Source organism: Lycorma delicatula, chromosome 3, assembly GCF_047948215.1.
Source record: "Lycorma delicatula isolate Av1 chromosome 3, ASM4794821v1, whole genome shotgun sequence".
NCBI lineage: Eukaryota > Metazoa > Arthropoda > Insecta > Hemiptera > Fulgoridae > Lycorma > Lycorma delicatula.
This window is the reverse complement of record NC_134457.1, coordinates 7,834,330-7,847,038: the sequence shown is the minus strand read 5'-3', so window position 1 is coordinate 7,847,038 and position 12,709 is coordinate 7,834,330. Positions and strand designations below refer to the sequence as shown.

Sequence of the window (12,709 nt, the reverse complement as noted above, 5' to 3'; positions counted from 1 at the left end):
GGCCAAACAGAAAAAAAGAGGATTCGACCTCAGAACCTACGACTTCGAAAATCAGCTGTTAAAATAACTGATTTGGGACGACTAGTTAAGCACTAAAGGTGGAGTAATTTATTTAGTGTAAAAATATTTTTATAAGTTTTAGTTCTTACACAACGGACACACGTAATCGTTCGATTTTATAATTTGTGGTATACCGAAAAATTATTTTCACCAAATGACTAGCATACTTAAGAATGATACTTAAGATGGGGTGCTGTAATATTTCAGAAGCGTACAATTAATCGGTATTTTGTGAAATTCGAGTAAACCCAAAAACTTTTTGATACTTGTGTTTGATAACTTTTGAAAAAAATGTGGATAAAACTGAATTTCCAGCTGTTAAAAAATATTTTATTATAAAAGATTTAACTAACACACAGGCAAAATAGTTAAAGGATTCTTACACGTTAAACTTAACTGTACTTCATTCAAGATGAAAGCTGCGGAAGCCCAAAAATATCTGCAACCGAAGAAATCTTGACAAAAATCTATAATACCATATTAATTTTTGTTTGTCGACTGAAGTTACGCGAGCTTGCTGATTTTAGAAAACATATGGATTTCAAAGAGTGCAAATATTTTACACCACTTTTTGTGTATAAAAAAGCTTACCGTTCGATCGGTGCCGCGTTTTTTTAATGATCAAAAATGCAAGCGAAGAACATTTTTCTAAAGTATTTAGACTTTATTAAACGCAATCCGCTGCATTTCTTGGGCGTTTTATTACAGAAAATGAAATTCGGATTCACCATCACACTGGCTTTTGACCGGAGACCAAACAGCAGAACAATGTTTGAGACCTTATAAAAGTGTGACAAAGAAACCTAAAACTGTTCCATTTGTAGATAAAGTCGTAACTACGATTTTTTTTGTGAAAATCACATGATGTGTGCTCATAGACTAACTGAAAAAGTACAAGCTCATCACCGAGGAATTATTATATGGAACTACTGGACCGATTGAAGAATTTTATTCAGGCAACATCGTCCACATCTGACTAAAATGAAAGTGGTCTTTTACCACTATAATCCGCCTACACACAATTCTCAGGTTGTTGCTGCCTAACTCCTTGATATGCTATTAGAAGTGCTTTCAATTAGACCTTTTGGTTCCTAATGAATATTTCCTCCACCAAAGCCTAAAAGAAACGCTGAACGAAAATTCATTTAAGACGATGAAGTCAAAACTGAGGCGACCGCTTATTTTGTAGATTTGGAAAAGTCACATTATATTGAAAATATTAAAAAGTAACGCCGACCTCCATGGCGAAGTGGTATCGTCTCGGCCTTTCATCCAGAGGTCTCGGGTTGAATCCCAATCAGGAACGACATTTTTCATAAACTATAAAAAATTTCATTTCTACATCACACACACTAGGTTCAAACTCATGTGGCAAATCAAGCAACAGAAAGAAAAAGTTGAAAATCGTTAGTCTAAGTATTTTAAATTATTGATACATAAAAACGTTTTTTTGGCAAAATAATTATAATTATGAATACATTTATTCTTTTAATAATGTAATAGTAATTCATAGATGACGCTAGACCAAGATGTAGCTGCATGAAATTACATAAATGCTCTTTAAAATTGTACTTTTACTTTCAACTTTTATCGAGAGCTAGTGAAATACTACAGAATTTGGTGTATTTTTGTCCTTGACGTTTCTACAAGGATATTAATCTTTTAAATTAGTTACTGTGATTACTTCTGTTCTAAAGAAAACTGAACAGCTACAATAATACAAAACTTTTATAGATTTGATAATTAAAAAAAATAAATAAATAAATAAAAAGTAAAAATATAATTACTAAAAAAAAAAAAAATGCAATCAACATTTTATTAACGGTACTTTATCTTGTGCAGAAACTCACATACTGCTCTACAGAATACTATATAACATCATCTAACGTGACCCATACACACAGAATATTCTTTTTTTTCATTGTCTGTTTAGCCTCCAGAACCACCGTAAGGTATTACTTCAGAGAATGAATGAGGATATGTGTGAATTTAAATGAAATGCAGCCGTGTACAGTTTCAGGTCGACCGTTCCTGAGATGTGTGGTTAATTGAAATCCAATCGCCAAAGAACACCGGTATCGACGATCTAGCATTCAAATCGCGTAAAAGTAGTTACCTTTAGTAGGATCTTAACGTTAGAATTCTAGACTTTGAGATCAGCTGATTTGCGATGACGATTTCACCGCTAGACCAACCCGGTGGATTATATATAGAATATTAGGATTCCTACCTATCCGCCGGACGGCGAAAAATTTTATTTATTCATTTTCAGACCGATTTTTTGTGGCTAAAAACCTTTTCCAAATCTGGATATCACTGCAAAAAGCAGCTGCGTCGATTGCAACCACAATTATTTTAATCAGATTAATAGGAAAAACGTTATGCGTCAACAAACATAAAAAAAAATATCCGGGTTGAATACATAACTTTCTTTTTTGAAATCTATTCGGTTAAAAATTAATAAAGCCTAAAAAAAATAAATATGCCTTTGAAATGGTTTGGCTTTTTTTCATTCTGTGAACTTTGTTTAATATCTCTTCCTCATAAACAAAAATTTGTAATTAAATACCCATATTTTGAATAAAGTACCTAAAATAATTTTTAATTAAATTTGACTCGGTTTATCTTATTAAAAGTTCATATTTTTAAATTGTTAATATAGAATATTATTATTTTTAACCTTGTCTTTAAGTTGATTTTTTTTTTTACTCAGATATTAGGATCAGTCCATATTGTTTTCTTTCGTTTTTTTCTGGTTAACCTCCGGGAATTTCCGTTCAGGTATTACTTTAGAGGATGATATGTATGAGTGTAAATGAAGTATAGTCTTGTACAGTCCCAGTTCGACCATTCCTGAGATGCGTAATTAATTGAAACCCAACCACCAGAGAACACCGGTATCCACTATCTAGTATTCAAATCCGTATAAAGGTAAATGCCTTTATTAAGACTTGAACGCTGGAACTCTCGAATTCCAAATCGGCTGATTTCGGTAGAGACGTTCACCACTAGAACGACCCTGTGGGTTCAGTCCATATTGTTTACTGCAGAATAACGGTTTCTAGATATAACCAAACTTTTATTATTAATAGCGATTTATTATTTTAGAAAATAATCACAATTTACGATGAATATTAAAATAGTATTACACGTATATATAAATATACGTGTAATTATTACCGAATAAAAATGTACTTATCGTTACTAATAGCAGGTGTAATTAAAAATAAAAGTAAATATTATAACTACAAGAAAAATACGATTTAATAAGTTATTACACAATATAAATAAACATCAGTTGTAAATAAGAAATTAACCTATCTAGTCGAACCGAGTATATGTTAAACGCAGTAAAGAAATATAAAAATGTAATAAATATGAAGTAATCACTGAATATTGACTACAGTAAATAAGGTACACAGGATATAACAAAGCGGTTACAGTTATGCCCGCGGTAAACGGCAAAGCTTTAACGTAGGACTGCCAAATAAGAATATATACGACATGAGTACACTTTACAACGAACCAACGAAACGGTGTTATTACGTAACTAAAAAGAAACATACCTGCTCTGTTATAATGTTATTCCGAGCGCTACGCTGTTGCATCAGGTGGAAGGGGATTTTTAATTCAACAGCCCTATAGCGTAAAAGATATTAACAAGAGTAAGAGAACGTGTATAACCTATGTATGATATGCAGATATTTGAATTAATCGGTTTAAATGGAAGCGATTATTTATTTTGAAGACAGGTGAAAGTGTATTCACACAATTCGTCAATTAGTTAGAACCTTACAATTACTAAACGATTCCATCGTTTTTACTATAGTTATTATAGGCTTAAACTTTATGGATAATGCAGGTTAACGTTAACATGACTTGTCCAAATAGTATTATTTAGAATCGTTACGAAATAAATAAAAATGTTACAAAGAGTTCAATAAAAGATTTTAAAATTTCCCATCGAAGTATAATTACTCCTGTAAACTTGACTTATTAATATTCCTATTTGTATTACGTAGTTGTTATAAATAAGTACAATTAAAATAAAATAAAAAATGTATTAATATAATTTAATATTTCGGTATATACGATCGCACATCTACATACGAGTAATGAACACATAATTAATTATAAAGCTTATTTACAAGTATCTTCCAAATACCAAAAAAAATCTGATGTGAGCACCACATGATTTCTTTGTACGCCTATAAAAATTACATATACATATATTTTTTTTAAATGAAAACTACATAAAATTTTATTTCATTAATAACTTCTGAGATTTTTTCTTTTTTTTTATTGTTATTAAATTATATATCGTAAAACATTTTCACAATCAGAGGTTAATAATTATTAATAAATCAGTATATTTAAGTTAAAAAAAAGGAGATGAAGTTTGATTCGAACCGATATGCCTTCCACTTGTAAGATGCAAATATTTCATTAATTAAAATTTAATTTGGCTATATACAAACGTCATGCCAAAACTAGTCAAAATGAATATTTTCGTTACTACCTGAAAACCGAAATTTTTCGCGATTACAACACCTTCTTTACTTCATACGTGGAAGTAAAAAACTTACGCCGACAATAATTTAAGTTAGAATGCTATCTATGTAATTACGTGTATATATATATGTATATATATATATATATATATATATATATATATATATATTGTCGCCGAATGGCTTCGACGGCACGTAATTCATAACCTGGCGGTGGTCCTAAAAATGGCCGTTTTTTGCGTCAGCGGAAGCGGGTCTCCGTACGAAGTCGGGGAGTTGGGGCTCGTCCATTGAAGTCGGACCGGGCTTTCCCTCAGCGGCAGTTGGGTCCCCACTACAGCGTGGCAGTGGTGGCCCCCAGAGCCCCGCAATGTCGGGTCGGCGTCGGTCGTCCTTCGCTGGCTCGGCCGAGGTGGTTCTTCCAGAGCGATCCCACGCTGGGCCGGCTCATGCTGCTGAACCCGGCGAGCTGCAGCTGGAGCGGGAATATTTCGTCGCGTCCAGCGGCTCCCTCAGCGGGCCGGTCAGGCCTGTTGCTCCAGCGGGGATGATGGCATCCGCCGGGAGATCTCACGTTGAGCCGGCCAGGGAACTTGCTCTTCTTCCAACTTCTTCTTTATGTGGTGGTCGACGATGAATTTTCAATTCACTCTCGTACACGGTCTTTATAGTAGTCTTAGAGTGGTAGGACTGCAGCACCGCTATAGTGGGAGAAGTGCGCGGTGGGAGTGATGCTTGTATCCGCGCGTCCGAAGACTGTGCCCTCCTCTCACATCGTTGCTACCGTTATCGCCCGCCGATATTAAATGAGGCATATGTGTGGTAACAATATATATATATATATATATATATATATATATATATATATATATAGAGAGAGAGAGAGAGAGAGAGAGAGAGAGTGAGTAATATAGTTACTTCCGTTTCCTATCATGGTCAATTTTTTTTATATTATGTTTTTTAGTTAAGTAACCGGAAGCAGGTGCAGTCAGTTGCATAAAACATGCAGTAACAGTGGTAGTGACTGTGTTGGTTGAGCAGCCCGCAACGTACACCATCGTACCCCTTAAAAAATAAAATTCAAAAAAGCCCGAAAATTGTTTTTTTTTCTAGATATTTACCTGAATAGTATTTACAAGCCCAAATCTACAGAATATTTAGTGTTGTCAAAAATTGGGAAAAATTTGCAATTATTGTTCAACAATTTTTATCTTTCTACGCCCCTTTCAAGATCAAATTTTGAGAAATCTAGAAATTAGTTTAATATCTTCATTTGTAACCAAAACATTCAACAAAATAATAAAATTTTATTATTATTCCATTTCGACTCTTTTAACTCGGAATTTCAAAAAATCTATTCTTAGATATATGCACGAATATATAAAGTTATTAATAATAAAATTTTCTGTTACTAACTTGAATAATTCAGGTACATGAAAGTAGCAATAATGAAAAGGGAAACTCAAGAAAATTTTGTATTTACATTTGTTCACAATATCAAATTACTTGTACTCAACGTGAGCCCCCTGTGACGCATAACACAATGCGAGGCTGTAGTCCATTTCCTGCTATAAATCTTGTAACGATGGACGATCCGCTGAGCCGGGCTCTGTGATGCGAACACGAAGATCCTGGATGGTAGGTGGTAAAGGTGGCCGGTTTGACGAAACCCCACAGAAAAAAGTCACAAGATGTAAGGTCGGGGGATCGTGGAGGCGAACGCAAACGTTTACTACCGTCACGGCCAGCACGCCCATTCCATCTCTTTGGCAGTTGCCTGTTAGTTGCTATTAAGTGAAAACGGGGTGGTGCCCATCAGTTTGAAAAATTAAATCTTTGTATATCCTGTTGCAGTCGTTGATCTCTGCCGACTCGGTACGATACTCTCTCTCACTTGCTCCAGATTTGCCTCGCTTAATGGTGAACGGCCGGTTGAATTTCGCTTACAGATGCATCCTCCTACTTTAAAGTCAGAATAGCGGTTACTGATACCGAGTCCACTGGGTGCAAAGTCATCCAACCTCTTTCTACAATTACGTTGCACGGTAATATTAGACTGGTAGACGTGAAAATTCAGCACGCAAAAAGCCTTTCTTCTTCGTTTGCAGTTATTTTCTCTCCTATCGCCTTACCGCCTTAGTGACTAATCAAAAATCAATAACTACTCGACAGCTGTACCAACCACTGATACTTTGTTATTTCCTTGTACAAAGTAAAGAAAACATCGCAAAAAATGTTCGGTCTTCAGATTTCAACGGAAATACCCATTCTGATTATTCCTGAATCCATTTTGACTAGTTTCGGCGTGACGTCTGTACGTACATATATATCTTGGTATGTATTTTCCATTTAAAAAAAAATGTGTATATGTAATTTAATAGGCGTACAAGGAAGTCATGTGGTGTACACATTACATTTTTTAGTTTTCCTTTCCAATGATGCTATTTTCATGTATCAGAGTGTTATTAAAGTTGAGTTATTCAAGTTTGTAATCAGAAAGGTCATATATATATATATATATATATATATATATATATATATATATATATATAGCACTTCAGTGAGCTAAATAAAAAAAGATGTAACGTATTTTTACCCACGAATTCGGCTTGCTTTTAAATTGATTTCAAAAAGCTTTAAGAAAAATTTCCATTTTGTATCAGGGCCACTCACAGTTTATTAACTACGAGATTGCCCTGAAAATTAAATCATTTTTAGCTACTTAGTGGTAGTTCCCTAAAGAAGATGCCCAGAATTATTTTAATAAAAATTAATAAAGGATAATTACAAACTTTTTTTTAAAGGGAAAACGGCTAATCAAATTGATATAAAAAGGTTAATTTTTCGCAGTTCTTGATTAGTCCGGATAATCATATATGTGAATAACAGAGTTAAACGTGGTCGAACGAGTTACGTAAAAAAATCGTAAGAAACATCCGATTGAAGTGAAAAATTAAGAAATAATCACAACAAACAGTAAAATGAAATCAGAGATCTACTAGAGATGTGCACAACATCCTATGCAAAGCTATATAAAAGCTTTGCACACGATAAATGCCTTAAACACTGATGGAATGGATGTCTGTATTCAGAATTTAAAATATTTCAAGTGAAACTTAAAAGAAGGTTTACACCGATTCATAATCGTCGATGATATTTCTGGGATCATTTCTTTATTCTAGGCAAAATAATAGCCACCAACAGGCGATCTAACGTCAAAAAAGACCAAATTAGTAGTGTACTCTGGTAGAAATTTCATCCAATTTATTGCAGCATTCGAACGGTGAAATCAAGAAAAGCTGACTGAAATCGACCAAAGAAAAGTTTTGTTTAATGAAAACAATATGCAGGTTCAACTTCAGCGATGCATTTGACAGATGAATTGATGTTAAAATTGCTTCTGAATTCGCTCTACTAGCTCCGAATAATTTGGATATAATCCTGAAACCATAAAAATGTTATCGTTGCTGGTTACATTGAAGATTTAGTTAGACTGATCTTTCTACAACAATTATGTAAAATATTCCATCGGGCTAGTGTGTAGAGATAAAAGAAAATAATATTGAAAAAATAAATGTAATTTAACTTAATTTATTATTATTGTTTTCTTTGTTATTTACCTTGCTTTCTAACTGCCCCGTTTTCTACTAAAAGGGGGATTGCAGTAGAAAAAATGAAAAGAAAAATTACTTTTCGTAGAAAATAAAGAAGAGAAAAAGAAATAATCTTTGAAAAGGGGAACAAGAAATACACAAAGTAATAATCAGTAATTTCCAGATTTAAATTATTATTCTGGATTAATTTTTATTTATTTTTTATTTTTTTATAAAAATAAAATAAAATAAAAAATCTAAAATTAAACTGCGAGGAAAATTTTCGAATGCGTTTGAGATAAAAACAGGCGTAACGAAGGGTGAAGGAATCTCCCTGAATCTATTCAACAGTGCCTTAGAAAAAGTAATGAGAAAATTGAATAAACAACCGGTTAAACTTGAAATCTCAGAATATGTATAGTCAGGAACGCAAAAAAAAAGGAATTAAGACATTATTCATTTAGCATATTAAAATGACGTAGTTATCTTAGCTACAAATACAGAAGGAGCAAAATTAAAAGTACATCTGTTCGCAGAAAACAGGGAAAATGTAGGTTTAGAAATACCCTATGAAAAATAGAATTTATAACCTAAGATAAGAATAGTGTAGAAGACATAATTTTCTAAAAAGATAAAAAACACAAAGTAGGCAATTTAAGTACGTTGGGTATTAACACGTACTCGAAAAAGAAGGAATTAAAAGTAGGATTCGTAAATTGTAATCGGCTCATAGACTGACAGCAGATGTTTACACAATAAGAGATTCTTAAACATTAAAGCTGAACTACAACACCACAGAATAAAAATTTGCCTAGACGCCTTATATGCAATCGAGCGTTTAGGAAAGTTTAATGTAAGACATCTTTTAAAAGAATAATCTTAAGAAAGATTTTTGGACCCAGACGAACAAAGAAAGGTTTAAGACTAAAATCTAACACAGAAATTTAATAAGAAATAAAAGATTTAAAAACTGAAATGCTGAAAAGAACAATGAGGATTTTTTGGCCAAATTTACAGAACGAGTGACAATAGGATTACAGAACAATTATTTAACATTTACAAATATACAAAAACAAAAATAGATAAAGCAAGACCTAGAAAAACTAGGTAAAAATTGTAAAAAAATTATAACAGGTTTGAAAAACAATTAAGGATTTCAAATTAGAGGAAAAGGAAAAACCAAAAAAAGGGTTCCAGAAAATTTATAGAATACAGCAAAAACAAACACTCTCGGAAATAATGAAAAAAAAAAAATAATAATAATTGAAACAACAGAATAATAAAAGAAATGTAACGAAATCTAAAAAATTTAATCGGAAGAAGAATGGTGAGAAACAGTTCCATATCTTTTTATTTAATTTGTTAAAATCTGTTATAAAAATTGTATAACATGCAAATATTTATTTACGATACCAAGAGAAATATTAATTAAATAGTAGCTGTTTCAATGAGAATTTACTAGGTAAAGAAAAATCTATTTTTTTATTTACATTCTTGAGTTTTATTCTTGATATAAAAAAATAATAATTAAATAAAAAAAAAGTAATATTGTTCTATTTAATAGTATAAAAAGAAAAAGTTAATTTTTTTAACCTATAAACGTTGGCCTACATGCGAATGTTTGCTGTTTACACGTAAGGTGATATGTTTCTGTATATCGCAAAAACGTGTACATTTGTGAGATAACTTAATTTCTTTTAACAACACACTATAATGTAAAGTGTCAAAATAACTAATTATCTTTTAATAGTGTAAATGCTAATTACAAATTATTGCACTATATTACTATTAAATTTACCAAGTGTAGTCTAGTACGAGTATATCACGTGAAGTCTAATTTGTAACTACGTTATTATGTTATCCATTCGTTATTATTTTATTTTAAAAATGGTGTTCTACATTCGTTCACATTTAAATTTCTTCGACGAATAAAATAATTTTAACTTGTATTAATAACAATAATAATCGAATATAAATCGTTTTGTAGCATATTTTAATTTAATAATTGCATGTTTCAATATGATATTAAATACAGTCTCTATTGCATTAAATATTATGTAATATTATGTAACTAGTAAAATGTAAGCAAAGTGCATTAACAGTATATGCAGGTGGTGAGAATTACGTTGGTGTGGTATTAAAGTGTATAGTTAGGTTACATGAAATTGGTATGAAATATTTATTTTATGAAAACCACTACCGATTTCTCTTATATATATATATATATATATATATATATATATATATATATATATATATGTATAATATTTATAGTTAGTAAGATGAAATTTCAAAATAGAAAGCGAAAATAGGATATTTTTATTTGATGTACTATAACCAAAGTAACGTAAATATCAATTTCAGTAGATTTGTTTGTGAATGGTTCGACTCTTATGCATAGAAATATAAAATGAAAATTTTTATCCTATAAAAAATGCCATACCTGACCGGGATACGAACCCGGGACTCCGGATGAAAGGCTGAGACGCAACCACTCCTCCATGGAAGTCGGCTTTTTCATCTTGTAGGCGAATATTTAAAGCTATAAAGGCCGTCTCTCACATCCTAACCGCCAAACTCTTCTATCTCGCCAACTTTAATCCTCCAAATTCCTTCTTTCCATCGCCTCTATCACTCCAGACATCCACTGCATTGGAGGTCCTCCTCGTTTCCTCCTCTCTCCTCGAGTCCATTACAACATCCTGCTAGGTTTTTTTTTTCTCCATGTCCCATTCAGAACACTGTAGTCTTCTTCCCTCCGAAAGTAAAATCGCTGTCTCGATTGCCCCAATTTTTCTTCTCATCTCCTCATTTCTCAGAGACCACATTCTAGAAACTCCATAATTCCTTCGCCTTACCGCATTTTTCGCGCCTGACCGTGATATAACCTGGAGTATTAGTTTTCATTATTATAAATGATTCCAGTTATTTCTAACGAAAACAGATCATAATGTACATACATTTTACGAGGTAAATTTAAACTAGTTATATTAAAATCCGTTTCAAGAGCCACCTGATCGACTCATACTGAATCGACAATCAAAATCAATGGAATCGATGTTCTTATCGTTTCATTTTCCTTCCTCAAGGTGTTTCCCTACTATTTCCGACAAATTATATATAAATTATCTATCCCTAACATGTAGAAATATATTACCGTAAATTAACAATGGAATACTGTGTTACCATCCGATGTACTATTACGTAATTTTATAAAATTAACCTTAATTAAAGGTTGCAAGATTTGAGGACCGATGAAACATTGTAAAGTAAAGAAAAGCACGCAAAAAAAATGTTGGATGTAAAATTCCGATCGGTAGATGGAGTTAGTTGGAGGTAGAAAATATATAACCATTTTTAAAAGGTTCTTCATTGAATAAGTGTCTTATATTATTCAATACTTGACACATTCTCAGTAAATCAGTATTCCTTTCATCGGATCTTACGTTTCGTAATATTTTATACTTTTACAAAGATGTAAAAATCAATTATGAATCACCATAAAACGGCGTGATCTTTGATCTTGAGTCTCATTTGAAAGACGCTTAATATTCAAATCATACTGACGTTCTCTTTCTGATTGCGTTTCTTTTGATAATTGACATATCAAGCTAATATACGATATCAGAAAATCCGACTCATCCTTTTCCTTAGATTTAAAAATCTAAGTTTAGAAGAAAGTTCACTTCTCTTACGAGCAGTTTCTATTGTAAACCGCCCGTATTTCCGATTTGAAGAAGTTACAAAATTTAAAAGGATAGAATAAATAATTTTTGGGAAAAAGATTGTACCTACTTCAGAAAAAAGTAGGTATATCTCAGAAAAAGATATTACAAAAAAACTTTTTGTAATATCCACTGAAAAAAATGACAAGAATATTTCCACTTTGCCCGTCATTAAAAATGTTTTTTTTTTGTTTTTTTAAAAAGACGCCTAATTTTAGTACTACCCAGAAGTCTTAATTAAAGATTTCGTAATCAGTATCTCGTAGTCCCGTAATTAATTAAAACTTTGATGCCAACTTAAAGATTATATTGAGAGTGTAATGGAAAACTATTTTTTTACAGTCGTCTTTTTCTTTCTGAAGTGGTTCATTTTTTTTTTAATTTTTCATTGATGTTAATTAAGTAATAACAGCAGTATTCTAAAAGGGTTACCAGTTATGAAGTAATTATATACATAATATTAATTTTACGTGTACCTCTTTTGGGATCTGGTGAACTATAAAAGATACAAAGGACTTAAAGATAGAGAAATATTCCTCAATTTTTGACAGTATTAGAAATATCCTTCTAGCATGTTTGATATCTACAACATATTTTTTGCGTGTTAATCACATAATTTTTTGTTAAATGGAGACCTCTCCAATTTTTACTTCCTTGTACAAAGTAAAGGAAGTATTGTGATCGCGAAAAATTTTGGTTTTCAGATATCAACGAAAATATCCATTCTGACAATACCTTAAACCATTTTGATTAGTTTCGACGTGATGTCTGTACGTACGTATGTATCTCGTAAAACTAAAAAAAACGAATAGCCGTAGGA

General features: G+C 31.9%; 1 protein-coding gene across 3 annotated transcripts in view; it reads left to right on the top strand.

Annotated features, from left to right (window-relative positions):
• Positions 1–12,709, top strand: part of grh (grainy head) — a 914,307-nt gene that overhangs the window by 158,840 nt on the left and 742,758 nt on the right. The gene's annotated exons all lie outside the window — the stretch shown is intronic.